The sequence below is a fragment of the Ursus arctos genome, unplaced genomic scaffold (genome assembly GCF_023065955.2).
Source record: "Ursus arctos isolate Adak ecotype North America unplaced genomic scaffold, UrsArc2.0 scaffold_37, whole genome shotgun sequence".
NCBI classification, from domain to species: domain Eukaryota; kingdom Metazoa; phylum Chordata; class Mammalia; order Carnivora; family Ursidae; genus Ursus; species Ursus arctos.
In genome coordinates this window covers 26,694,159-26,709,248 of record NW_026623053.1, presented here as the reverse complement: position 1 = coordinate 26,709,248, position 15,090 = coordinate 26,694,159, and the positions used below count along the sequence as shown (strand labels likewise).

The following is a 15,090-nucleotide window of genomic DNA, read 5'->3' as shown; positions in this document are numbered from 1 at the left end:
AAAAAAAAAAAAGGTCTCTCCTCAATTTGTTAAAATTCTAGTGAAGCAATGCCAAACAGGCAGTTATAGACTCTTAAATTCACTACGATATGAACTTAAATTACTATCTATAAATTGGGAACAGCTACTGGTTAATTTAATTTTAAAAGGTCTTATTTGCAGACTTTTAGAAAAGACAATAACGCTAAGCATCAACATACACAATATATTTTGGTCAAAGGAAAAATCTGTTTTGCTGAGTCAAAATAAATGTCAAACACTACTTCCTAGTGTTTGGAGGGTTTTGTTTTGTTTTTGTTTTTCCAAAAAAATTCCTTGAGAAATTATGTACCCTTATATTTTATAATCTGATATTTCTCTAAAGTGGTTCACATGCTGAACAGCTTTGGAGATAAGAACAAATCCTGTATTACTACTTCCCTTATGTTCCATTTTGCAAATATGTTTACTCTAGTTAGAGTGAATACAAGGAAGAAGAAAAAATCTAAATCAACCTCTCAACTATATCTGAAAGAGTTCAAGTGCATCAGTTTCAAGGGGCCCGATAATTGGTCGGACTCACAGGTCTCCACAGGGTGTACTGACAAAAAGCTTCAGTAAGAGTAAAGAGTACTGCACATTAGGAGAAAGAGGAACATACCATCATAGAGGGTCTGACACTTCCAGGTGCAGCCCCATGTTTATTCTCAATTGCAGATGTTCTTTTCATCAGATTATAAATCAACAAGACGGGTAAGGCATCTTGCTTTCAGAGTTGCCCAGTCAAAAATTTACGGCAGTACTATTTTTTTTAAAGATTTATTTATTTATTAGAGAGAGAGAGCACGAGCAGGAGGGGCAGAGCGAGAGGGAGAGCATCTCAGCAGACTCTGTGCTGAGCATGGAGCCCCACGGCAGGGCTCGGTCTCACGACTGGAAATCATGACTTGAGCTGAAATCCAGAGTTACATGCTCAACCAACAGTGCCACCCAGGCACCCCTACAACAGTATTTTTTATACTTTACTAATTATGTAGCTAAAGCCAAACTGTGAAGATTGAACCAAGTATAAACCTTTAATCCATCCCAAAACAGAGTGAGCAATTTAGCACTGGGCACCTACACAATATGGGAATTTCAAACTGTAAATCGCACTCTATCAGTAACTAACACATCTCCATTGTCAGTAAATCGCACTCTATCAGTAACTAACACATCTCCAGTGTCAGTACCAGATTTCTAGGCATTCCTGGAGATGAGCACAGAGCAGACCAGCTGCAGCTGAAAGATGATCTATCCTTATACACAGCTGGTAGTATCTTCACTCCATTGAAGAGAAAGCAGAGGCAGAGCCAATCATCAGTGTTCTCAAGTTGATTGTTGAGAGAGCTAGCCTTGGTAACCATCATTGACACCAAGCCATGAATCTTCTGGTGCAACACACAGCCTCGTAGAGCAAGAGTCGGATATTTACATTTGGCTAGAATTAAACAGCCTCTACATTCAAGGTTCTTTTGGTTAGAATGAGACATATTTGCAAAGAGGGAGGGATTTTGTTCTTTTTCCATTCTCTCTGGGAGCACTGAGTGATCACATAGTGATTTCAGACATGGACAAAGAAGCAAAAAGAAAGAAGGAAAAGAGAGGAGAGTATAAGAAATAAGAAGGGTGAGGCGGAGAGGGAGGGTGAGAGGGAGAAGAGAAAAAAGAAGAAAAATCTAACTCATGCAAAATTATAAATGCACAATAAAAGATCTTTGTCTTTTGGCAATCTCCCCAAATACATCCATGTCAAAATGAGAAACAATCTCATAAATTCCAGGAATGGTTTACTAATGGTAGACTTAGGAATTATCATAAAAACACAAGGATAGTTTTCACCGGGGCTCAAACGGTAGTGGAAATCTCGGGTCACAATAGCACCCAGCTCTGCCTTAGTGAAGCTTCTAGTTTCACAGGGTATAGTGTGCCTCTGGGTACCTGCTAAACACACAGTTCGTGTGTGTGTGTGTGTGTGTGTGTGTGTGTGTGTGTGTGTGTGTGAGGGGAGGGAGGTTTATACATTTTAGAACTCATTAGCCTCATTGGATTCTTAATCTTACCAAAGAGAAAAAAAAATCATAGGCAAAATCATGGTATCAAGGAAACAAAATATTTGCTAATTGTAAATGTATCATCTCTACAGCAATTATTTAAACCTAGCAGAGAAGACATCTTTCCAGCCCCTCTCCATGGCTTCTCACTTCTTCATTTTTCATGACCTTATTGCAAATAACACCATGCGTTTCCAACATAAAGCCATTTGTCTCCTTGAAGAAAAAAACCAAAAACCTGGAGCCTTATGTGTTCTTGATATCAACTTCACAAACAAAGAAATGCACTTACTGTGGCAGGTTTTCTGGTTCAGAGTTCGTAGAATTCCTAGAGAAAAAAATGAAAAGAAAATATATTTTTATTCTAAGACTAAGAAACATATAACTCTAAATATCAAAAGTTGTCTTTAGCTTTTCCACTTTAGTTTCTTAGTTCAATTAAACTATCTTTTTTAAAAATCATTTCAAGACACATACATCATCCTGTGATGGTACTGCTGTGTGCAGCCATGAACACTTGCTCCAGGAGATGGCCTGGCCTGACATGCTTCTCATCTTGTGATTTTAACACAAGCTGTAATAACTGGTCTGAATTGCCACTCTTGACTGAAAGCACGTCATTATAGAGAAGTAGTTTGCTCAGCACTGATTCAGTGTAGACATCTTCCTTAAATCCCTGTCTAAAAGATACAAAGCATGAGAAGAAATCAGAAATCTGGCATTTCAAATAGGCATTTATTACAATGCTTGCCCACTGTCTCTGGGCTTTCTGAAGTCCGGTTTACTACTTCTCTATAAGTGTTTTGAGTGCTTATCATTTCTTTTCTTTCTGTTATTAGTTTTCACCACTGAGGAGGGTAAAGAACATGAAATTTATTTACCCTTTCTCTGGGTGTGTAGATCTTGAGGAAAGAATCTCAATTTCTTTCAGCTAAGTCACAGCGGAGTGGCTATGAGAAATAAAGAATCCTGAAAATAACATCTTATCCATTGACACAGTGTCTGCTATATGCAGGGTTAAATTATCTTGGATCACTGTGGTAATTCACATTTTTTATTCCTATTGGTAGTAAATTTTAACTGATGCTCTATGTATTTGAGCCATCCATAGGTTTATCTGTCTGAATCCTGACGTCAAGAGGCTTCAAAGTATTAGAAGCAAAGATATCAAGAAAAGAACTTTCAAGGGTTCAATGGGATTTTGAATAAATATGAATCCCAATTCTCACCCACTAAGATGTCTTAAGGGGGTAAGGACATATAATCTGATATTAAATTTCTTATTTGTCATTTACCCATTCAACAAATATTTATTTGGTGCCTACTATGTGGCAGGCATTGTGATGGGTGCTGGACATACAGTATCCTCATGGAGCTTATATTTTAGTGGTGGAAGACAGGGAATAAAAAATACATATGTAAACAAAATTATGTTAATAATTGTAGAGAAAAATAAAATAGAGAAGAGAATAGGAAGGATTGAGATGAAGGATTATTAGTTATTGAGCAAGAAAGGCCCTTTTGGGGTTAAAATTAATAAAATATCTGGTCCAAAGGGACCAAAATTTATGCTTTATTGGGAAAAGAGTACTCAGACAGAAGGAACCACAGACAACTTTGCTTGGCTTAAAGCTTAAGTTTCCCTGGCATGGTTGTTCTGCCCGAGTCAGCAATAACATAGAAACCAATAGAAGCTTGACAAAGTTGTTCACAGAAGATTTGCAGTTTTCTCCATTTTAAATATTGAGAAGTATCTCAACATAACAAGATTAAATTTTAAAACAATTATTATTGTGAAACAATGTACACTTTCAAAAAAATAAACAGAAAATGCTAAACATCCATATACCCACCACCTTAATCTTAAATTCTTGCAACATTTTCCAAAATTCTTTTACGGAAGTAAAGCATCTAGGGGAGTGATGACCACACTGACTCCATCTTTGGCCCTCCATCTTGTCGATATGCAAACAATGACCTCCCTCCTTCAGGGCTACATGTTTTAGGCCCCTGAAGGTTAACGTAAGCCCTGACCAGAATGCCCAAAGGCTTCTTCTGATTTTCCCTAAAGGGAAAGAATAGCAGTCTCCCCTGTAGCTAGTCAGTAGAAATGACTGGCGTACAGATGGCCGCACTGTAGATAGCTACCCTGTGACCTCACCACCATGTCCCTCTCTCTGTAAAGCTGGGAATTAAGGTCCAGACCTGGTGGCGAATAGCTTCAGATAATGGGGGTGGAGAATGGCTGTGTAAGGCCTGGATTGTCAGCCTCACTTCCCCTCCGTGTCAACAGTGTGTTGTGGCTTGCATTATAGTTTGGTTTCAAAGTGTCTTCTCAGTCTGGAGGATACTTTACTGATCTTCCTCCACCTTCTAAGAAGCATCAGAGAGACAATGAAGATATTTGTGTACCTGTGTTATTTAGGGTTTATCATCGGAAGTAACAAAATAGTATGAAGATCAAATTGTTGGCCGATGCCGGTACCGAGAACACGAATGTGTTCATTAGCACACAGGAGACCCAGCAGTGAGTGGAAACACCCCATCTAGCATCAGCATGAAAAAGAGTTCCCACAGTGAAAAGGACAAAGTATCAGGGAGGGGACACCATAGAAAAGAGCTTCAAATTTCTAGAAATTCAACTTTCTACACAGGTAATCCACAAGGGCGCAGATATAACAAGGAGCAAAGACTACAAAGGTTGCCATACGCTCTGATGATAGGATGAAATGTAAACACACAATGTAGGTAGGTCCTTATCCAAAAAAATGGTGCTCGGGCAGTAATAATACAGAAGGCCACAGAGACCCACTGGGAGAAATGACCAATGAGCACCTACAGGAGTATACAGAAAGGGAGTCAGTTGATCAGGAATATAAAACTTCTTCCAGGGAGGAGACCATGTAGAAATGAGGACTGACATCCTTGGTCGGCAATACACGGAACCAGTGCTTGCTGCCTTAATCAACTGAAGGTGAACAGAATGCAGAAGACGGCAATCCCAACATTATCTTAGCATACAGCTACAGATCAGGAGACACACTCAGGTTCTATAGCTGTTATGGAAGCTGCAGAAGCCCAGTCCCTGCGTGCTTGAGCAACCTGGAATGCTAATACTTGGTGATGATAGTGAAGGAAAAGACAGGACAGGGACATACTGACATTCTGAATGCAGATAATAATGTGGATACAATGAAGTACGTGGTAAATTGCAGCATAAATAACCATGAAGCCTGGGTAAATTGTTCCAAACAGTACCAGTCCTAGCCATCGAACCAGTCACAGAAATTATAGAACCCCTCTTCGGTCAGGAACTGGGTAGTCCAATAATTAACGTGCAGATAAAATTTGTGGATGATATTTTAAAAATCTCAGGACAGCCAAGAAACAGGTGAAGAAAGATAACAGTGACCACTGACAGGATGAAAACCTTCACAGGTGTGTTCTGCTTCTCATAGGATAACTGCAAAACTCCCAACTAAGTCATTTTGATATCAAGGGTTGGAAACTCAAATAAATAGTTGCACAGCATTCCTCAAAAAATCTGCTCCTTTGGGACAGAAGTTGTGAAAATATATTACTGATTATTATTTTTTTAATGGCAAAGGACACTTAATTGGGTAAAGTGAAATCAAATGATAAATAAAAGACTTAACAATGATTAAAACAAGAAAACAGTGAGGAAAATTATGGATGGAATGAAATACTTTCCACAGACTCTAGAGCCTTACATTCGTGTTCAAACAGACAGCACCACTGACCCATTGAGGATAAGAAAATTGGACTGTCCAACTTTCTTAGAGAACAGCAGTCCTAAAGAACCAACATAAGAATACTTGCCAACTCCACTTTGGCTCTGTACTTTTCGTACAGAATGCTTTTAAAATCTTTTAACCTATTTTTTAAATCTACCCTAGTGATGTTATTAAACTTTTAAATCCAGTTGTCATAAGAGCACTTTACCTAGTTGGGATTTCATATGTTCTTAATATATGATTAGAATGCATGATGAGGCAATTCTTTTTTTTTTTTAATTTGGAGTTGCCTTTCATTTGTTGCTATAATCAGACCCTGATGGGGTTTCTCAACTTTAATGTGCATATAAATTACCTTGGGATCTTGTTAAAATGCAGATTCTGTCTCAATAGGATTGAAGCTAAACTGGGTCTAAGATTCTGAATTTCCAACAATTTCCTAGGTGATGCTGATGCCGTTGATGTGAGGGTAACACCTTGAATAGCAAGACCTTGGACCTCACCTGTGCCATCCCAACCCCAACCTTGTCCTGCTTAGAGCTTTCGTATTAGTAAGTGAAGTCGGGCCTGGAGACGATGGCAGAAGCAGATGAGATCATGGCAGTTTTTAAATAAACATTATCTCATCCCTAAAGAAATCGAAGAATTTTTCCCAAACAGTGGTTTTCTTGCAGGCAAGTTGTTAGATCTGCGGGGATGTAAATAGGTCATTCGTTATATGCCATAAGCTTGTATTAAACACTTTGTAATATTTTTTTAATTAACATGTAGCAAGAAATAGGCCTCTGAAAGTTAAGAACCGCAAAACAATAAAGAAAGTAAACCCTTTTGTTGAAAAGCTCCAATTCCCATCTTAACATCTCATTCACAACCTAATCATAACCCAATTAAGAAAATTAAGATAAGTAGAAACAGCTGGAACAGAAGGCACTCGGAGTGAAGTGTACCCTCCACACTCATTATTTGATGGAGATCATTACCCAACTCTACACACAGTGCGTGATATTTAATATGATTGGGCTAATTTATATCTGAAAAGAATAAGAGCACCTATGTAAAGAAATGAATCGACCTATTAGCTCTGATTCTTTAAACACTCCATTATTTGATGTTTCAAGTGTAGCCATGTGATAAGCCTCGGTAATGTGGTTAGTCTGCTCTCTGTGTCCCCCCATGGCTTTTCCTCTTTTACCTTTTGGTCATGGCATTGTATTTATCCTATGAGTGTTGCAACCAGAGAGGGACTGGTAACAGCACTGAGATGTCCAGTGTTCAATTTTATGTGTGGTTAGTGTTAAAGACAGGATGAAAGTCTGGTTTGAATTTTACACCCGTAATCACACAAATATTATCTTGCCATTCAAGGAATTCTCACACTGAAGAAAATCCCACATTGCTGTAATACGTTGTTTAAGAAGACAAGCTATGCATCACAAAGGGGCATTCATTTTTTCTTTTCTTTTTTTTTTTAATCTATATTCGATGATGGATGTTAGCTAAACCTATTGTGGGAGTCATTTCACAATTCATGTAAGTCAAACCATCATGCTGTACACTTTATTTTTATTTATTTTTTTTTAAGATTTTATTTATTCATTCGACAGATATAGAGACAGCCAGTGAGAGAGGGAACACAAGCAGGGGGACTGGGAGAGGAAGAAGCAGGCTCCCAGCAAAGGAGCCTGATGTGGGGCTCGATCTGGGAACGCCGGGACCACGCCCTGAGCCGAAGGCAGGCGCCTAATGACTGAGCCACCCAGGCGCCCCATGTACACTTTAAACTTATACAGTGATATATGTCCATTATTTCTCAGTAAAACTGGGGAGGAAAAAAGACCACGGGTTATACTGTTAAAAGTAGGGACACTTAAACCCTCCAAGGCTTACATTCCTCATGTGCAAATAATAGGCAGTAACCATGCATATCTCACAGGACTGTTGAGAGGATTAAATGAAATAACTCATGTAAAACCCTTGGATTGTGCCTGGCCGGTGCAACTCCTTGGTAAATACTAGCTTTCTTTGTGTCCTGGGACCTCGCACTTGGATTATTATGATTCAGGATCTCTCTTCAAGATCAGCTCCTAGACTAAATACATTGTGATTTATAGACTGTCCAGCGTGTATACACATGGATATCTCACCATCCCAGCAGGCCCATCTACAATTATGCTGTGGAATTCATGAAAACAAGTAAAATAAATGACAGTAAAAAAATAATACTTTTGGTATGTATATCAGCAATATGAATATAAGCTAAAATATTAATGAAGACATAGTTTCAAATTATTTTGGTGTGTTTCCATCTTAAATAAAAACGCAAAGACATTGTATTTTCTTGTCTGAAATCATGTTTAGTTGTTATCTATGGTTTCTGCATTTTGAGTGGATAGTGTAAGCAAACATAAGAATGCAATCTATTACATGATATCTGAGGACTACAAACTCTGATTCCCCTCTACGTGCGTGCGTGTGCGCACACACACACACACACACACACTAAACTCTACCTTCATATATGTATTTGTGGGAAATATGGCCATTTAAAAAGTGTCCTGAGCAGTCTGATACATTTGAACTTCGTCTATACAATACTAACAGGACTCTTCAATTTGCTCAAGACTGTAAAACAACTCATCAATTTAATGAGAGGTAGGGTTGCTTCATGGAATTAGCCAGTGGTTCACTGAGCTCACTGGTCAATTCAGTCGACTTATGCCACCTGGTAACCCCGGAGAGGGAGCCGGCCCAGTTCAGTAGCTTCAAGCACTGCTCTGGTTTATGCTGGAAAGATAATCTGTTGGTAGTATAGCCATGTTAGGGTTGGTGAGAGTTCTGATTCTATAAGAAAATGAGCAACTAGCTGTATTTTGTATTACCAGGGAAAAAAGGAACAAAAAAGATGTACTCTCTCGTACATACGTAATGTGTTACATCCACAGGATAAATGGGCTAAAACTCCATTTCTGATAGAGCAATCTCAGATCCAGAAGAAGAAAAATAATATATTCATGACTGTGACTAGATTTGCGTTAACATAGCTAAAGGTAAAATTTTACCCCTTGTGTTTATGCTTCTTGACAATCTGGTACTTAATTTGGGGGGAATTTCTATTTCCAATATCCCCAGGCAATATGCATATATAGAAATGTTCAGCTACTTAAAAGTGACGTGGAAGCAATTCTGCATATCTTTCATGACTAATGGAAATACAAAAAAAAAAAAAAAAGAGCAGTTTCTAACTAGCTAAGCTTGACAAGCTTAGATTTATACTTCATAAACCTGATTATTTATAGCCCATTTATTTCCATACTAACTATAGAACAACCAAATAGTCAATGAAATTTGATTGTTATTTTGAAGATTTGTGACCAAATTAGTTTGTACATTTTGTCTGAATTGTTTTTTTCCCAATTAAGTTATTATTTTTTTAGAATCTAAAGAAAATAATTGAACATGCATAGTATTAAGAAATAAATAATGGTTCTAAAAAGCAAGAATAATTTCAAATAACATTAGTGAATTTAAAAATAACATGCTTTTTAAGGGATCAGTATTCAGCAATTAAATATACAAATTAATCAGTATGGAGATAATACAGGATTATTAGGAAAAAATAAAAATACGAAGGCTCCATGAATTAGCTATCCATACACCCAAACTTGTACAGGCTTTCCTGGGCTCCCTGACTCCCCTGGTGCTCCCGCTGCCCTCCCTCCCTAGCTCCCATCAGTGGTGTGTAGTCCTACCTCCAACTCAAATGCTCATCTGGGGGAGCTGGAAACAAGTGTGGGGTCTGTGGGAGTGCTGTGAACCTTGTGGAAAAGGTCCAGGGTCCTGGGAGAAGTGTTCACCGACTGCAGCTTTCTGTGCATGGATTGCGGGACAAATTTAGATGGCATAGTGGTAGTGATGCATGATGAAGAGATCTACTTGCAAATCTTACTATGGAAAGAAGGATAGGCTGAAAGGCTACTGTTGCAGCCAGGACACTGGCGCACTCAACATGGACGGTGAGGAGAGGCTGGGCATCAAACCCAAGTTCAACCTCACATGATTATGACAAATCCAAACACTTCTTAATTTGCTCAGAAATACAGAGGTACGGAGAAGTGTCCCACATATGGAGATTCTGTATATGATGCTGAGAAGATAACTGGAGCTGGAAAACCCTAGCACAAAAACTGTTTCCTAAGTGCCAAGTGTGGGAAGGATCTTGAACCAACAACTCTAAGAAAGAAGATGAAATCTATTGTAAAGGATGCTATGCAAAGAACTTGGGGCCCCTGGGATTAGCTATGGCTATGGAGCAGGAGTCCTTTTTCACACTCAGTAAAGGTGTAAACCCAGAACTGAGGTCATACACTGAGAATCTCTACATAATCTAATAGGAAGCTGCTGTAAAATTCTATGAGCATATCGTTCCTATTACCCTGTCCATGGATAGGCTGACTGGCTAGTAGAAAGAGAGCACTGTATCTTTTTGCTTTATTCATCAATATTTTCAAGAGCCATTTCTTTTACATTTTTTTAATTATTTATTTATTTGACAAAGAGAGAGAGAGAGAGAGAGAGAGCATGATCGGGGGAGGGGCAGAGGGAGAGGGAGAAGCAGACTCCATGATGAGCAGGGAGCCCAATGCAGGGACTTGATCCCAGGACCCTGGGATCATGATCTGAGCCAAAGGCAGATGTTTAGCTGACTGAGCCACCCAGGCACCCCTCTTTTACATTTTAAATAAAAGTTCAGTTTGAAAATAAAAAACATCCCTATGTACTATTTACTATTCAAATACAATATTTCAAAAGCATTTAAATTAATATTAAAGTAATATGTTATAATACAACTTCTATTCCATTAAAAGTTTCAACCTTATTTGCATTGTTTTGTAATTGGGGCAAGATCCTAAGTTTCACTAAAACTCTTAGCATCTGTAAGTTTTATCTGGCTTAATTTTCCTGTCCACCTTTTTAAATATATGCAGGCTTAAAAGACATCGAAAAAAAAAATCTGCAGATTTTCTGAGAGGTCAAAAGCTGGATTTGAGGAGTCCTCAAAGATTGTAACTGTCAGGGGCTACAGAAAGGAATAGGGATGGTAGCACAGAGAAGATTTTCAGGAAGCATACACTTTCTAGGAAAGTAGAATTTGATTATTTCCAATATATTCTTGATGTGTCCTTCATACTATATTCCATTGAAAACTTCACCAGTTCTGTTCATTGTTTTCAACGTGTGGTTAAAAGCCTACACTTTGAGATTTCTCTGCTGATTTCATCAAACCCAAGCCCTTAATTTTGTGTTTTCTCCTCAATGATAGACTTTGAAATCTGTCCCTTTGCCAATGACATCCCTCTTTGTTTAGAATACTCTTCTCTTCCATTCTTCCAATTAACTCCTATTCCTTCTTTCAGACTCAGTTTTCAAAATTATTTTTTACTTTCTTTTTTAAAATTTCAATTCAATTAATTAACATACAATGTATTATTGGTTTCATGATACAGGTCTGTGATTCATCAGTCTTATATAGCACCCAGTGCTCATTACAACACATACCCCCCCATTCCATCACCCAGTTACCCCATCCCTCCACCCCTCTCCTCCCTAGCAACCCTGTTTGTTTCCTACGCTTAAGAGTCTCTTATGGTTTGTCTCCCTCTCTGGTTTCATCTTGTTTCATTTTTTCCTCTCTTCCCCTATGATCCTCTGCCTTGTTTCTTAAATTCCACATATTAGTGAGATCATATGATAAGTGTCTTTCTCTGATTGACTTATTTCACTTAGCATAATACCTCCTAGTTCCATCCATGTCATTGCAAATGGCAAGATTTCATTTTGATGGCTACGTAACAGTCCATACCACCTCTTTTTTATCCATTCATCTGTTGATGGACATCTGGGATCTTTCCATAGTTTGGCTATTGTGGACATTAGTGCTATAAACATTGGGGTGCAAGTGCCCCATCGGAGCACTACATTTGTATCTTTGGGGTAAATACCCAGTAGTGCAATTGCTGGGTCATAGGGTAGCTCTATTTTTAACTTTTTGAGGAACCTCCATACTGTTTTCCAAAGTGGCTGCACCAGCTTGCATTCCCACCAGCAGTGTAGGAGGGTTCGCCTTTCTCCACATCCTCACCAACATCTGTTGTTTCCTGACTAGTTCTGCTTAGCCATTCTGACTGGTGTGAGGCGGTACAGACTCAGTTTTGAACTCACTCCATCTAAGCCAGGATGGCTATGTTAAATTGCAATAACAAATAATCCCCAAATTTCATGGCTAACAACATCAAGTGTTTGGGTTTCATCCATGCTATATGTTTGATGTAGGCTGGTAGGAAGTTTTGTTAATTGCAGGCCCTTAAGGCTGGCGGTAGGGAAGGGAATGTAATACCACCTGCATTGGCTTTCTAGGTTTCCACTCCAAAGATGACACGTTACCTCTGCCCACATTTCATAAACTGAGAGAGTCAGCTGAACACACCTGACTCCAACAGGAGTATTAAGAGTACAATCCAATAGTGTGTCCAATGGAAGGACCAGCCATTTGTGACCATCACTTTATATCCTGAGTGCGAGTCTATGTCTAATAATTACTAATTGGTATAACACATTATCCTGGCTCTTGAGAACAGGAAATCAACCTTCAACCATAAGTTAGTTAGCCACTCCATCTCTAACTTGCAAAACTAGAACATGCTTGAAAAACCAGTAAGCCTTGGTGGTGATTCTTTTTCTTTCTTTTTTAAACTTTGAGGAAAAACATTTCAGCAGTGAGTTTGCATAGTCAAGTGTAGGACAGCATTAAAAATAAGTGGAAAGGGGCGCCTGGGTGGCTCAGTTGGTGAAGCGGCAGACTTTTGATTTTGGCTCAGGTCTTGATCACAGGATCCTGGGATTGAGCCCTGCACCAGGCTCCCCACTCAGCGGGGAGTCTTCTTGTGCATTCTCTGTCTCCCTCTGCCCCTGCCTCCGTACTCTGTCTGTAAGAGTAAATCAATAAATCTCAATAAATAAATAAAAATAAGTGGTAAAAGTGAGCACAGGGTGAGGAGACTTCTATTGCCTAACTAATTAGCTTACTATTTTCTAAGGCAGGGATCCGTGCAGGCAAACTGAAGACCTTGTCACATGTTGAGGAGGAACGTAAATCTTCACACTAGAACATCTAAAGCATAAATGAGATCCCAGAAAGAATTACCATTTTATTTTTGACTATGGCCTAATAAAACACTGAGATGCCCCTATAAGAGGGAAACACTCTCTTCTCGGCCCAAACATAGGACACTGTGGAGGTGTTAATGACAGACCCGATTATGCACCAAGAGAACAGTAACATCTGCACCCGGGCAAAGATTCCCAAAGGCTGACCGACAACTCTCCTTTGGCAGATAGTTCTTGGAAGGGAAAAACGAGTTTCCGTTATCAACGTGTCACCACTTCTCTACTGAACACTGCCTGGATCGGACTGGTAATCCCTCCCCGGCCCCCCACCCCTGCCCCCCAAGCTGCACAGAGATCCGGTCATAGAACAGTGCCAGGGAGAACATCTGTCTCTTGTGCTGCTGCCTTTGTGTGTCCAGCATACAGATCCGTACTTCCTGGGGGCTAGTCGTAGGATCGCATGATTTTCTTGGACTTCTATGCACCGTTTGGCAATTAGTTTTATGTTTTACTATTTTGCATTATTCTCACTAAAGCTTACAGTGTCTGTAAGTTTTTACCTAACTTAACCTTCTTGCTCACTTCTTTAAATATATGAGAAATGCTCTGAGGTTAATGGAGTTACATGGATATACAGCAAAACCACTTTGCAGAGACATAAATGACGCGTCCTAAGAAAGTAAAATCACACTTTCATTTGTGCCACAAGGAAGAGGGTCCTGAACTCTCCTTTAATACAATTTAAAATAAAATTTAAAAACTGGAAATTAATCAAGTTAAGATACTGTATCATTCTTAGGTGTTGCAATTCCCATAGCATTTTGAGCATTGTGGATTCTTAGTAAATATTGCGTCATGAGAATGATAATCACCGAGGGAATGATGCTAAAATAGTCTAGGTAATTTGGCAAAGCTGTAGCCAATTCAGGTTTATCCTACTGCTTATCACCTCTGAAGAACACGATGAGGATAGACATTAGGACAAAATTACGTGGTAGAGAGGTATTTCTCACCCTGATCAGCTCTAGACGTTTGTGGACACTTACTTGGCAATGCCTTTCTAGCACTGTGTACCACGGTGCTATTTCATTTACAAACAAAACAAAATAAAATAAAACAAAAACCTTAGGATATCTCTCTTCTGTCTATATTTATAAAATACCATCTCCCCCATTGTCTTTTATTTACATGCAACAAATAGGGTTATTTTAAAAATCATACTAACAGGAAAATTGACCTCAAATTTTTCACTTCTTTTGGCCTTCTTCATAGGGTTTAGCTAGCAATAGATGTGCTTTTTCAGAATAATAATAGTACTTTTATAACTATAAGAGACCATCCCTGTAAAAGTCAAAAAAGAGAGTAGTCCATGATAAATGCTATCATTTTAAAGACTTGTGCTCTGGTTTGAAAAATATTCCCTTTTCTTGTGATACTTGTAGAAGTAACACCCAAGATGGTAGTATCTCTCTGAATTTTGGTAGATGCATAAATCTGATCAAAAGAAATATAATAACTGTATTTTATTTGCTGGTACAGGTCCATATTATTGGACAGTATTAACATTTACTTGCGTATTTCTATCTAAAAACAAAGAAAAGGAAATTACAGTTTGTTACCATTCACAATTAAGTATTAAGTACATATAAATATCTAGGAACTATATAACATACTATGGATGAAGTAGTAAACTGTGGCATGAACCTTAGTATCACCTAGAAGGTATAAAAAGAAGCAAATAACAGCTACCACAGAGAGATATGAGTAGCATAGGAGAGAAGTAGAGATACTCTGTTATTGGGACTAGCTATGGGATACGGTGTGGCAAGGCTTGTCAGAGAAAGTAATTTTAAAGTAGATCTAAAGATCAAAAAGTAGTTTAATAGAAGGTTGGAGATGGAGAGCAAATGCCTGAGGGGTGTGTGTGTGTGTGTGTGTGTGTGCTGTGATTTCAGACACAAAGAGTGATATGAGTGGCTGAAGGGACAGAGGAAAGGGGCCTAGTTATGAAAGTCTTATAAACTACATTAGGATATGAAAATTTTATCTAAGAGCAGGACTGGCTCCATAATTTGCAAAATAAGAATATGGGGCTCTTT

General features: G+C 38.6%; 1 pseudogene; it reads left to right on the top strand.

Annotated features, from left to right (window-relative positions):
- The first annotated feature begins 9,654 nt into the window (after positions 1 to 9,654).
- LOC113266073 (cysteine and glycine-rich protein 2-like) lies at positions 9,655 to 10,163 on the top strand (annotated as a pseudogene).
- Positions 10,164 to 15,090: the final 4,927 nt, after the last annotated feature.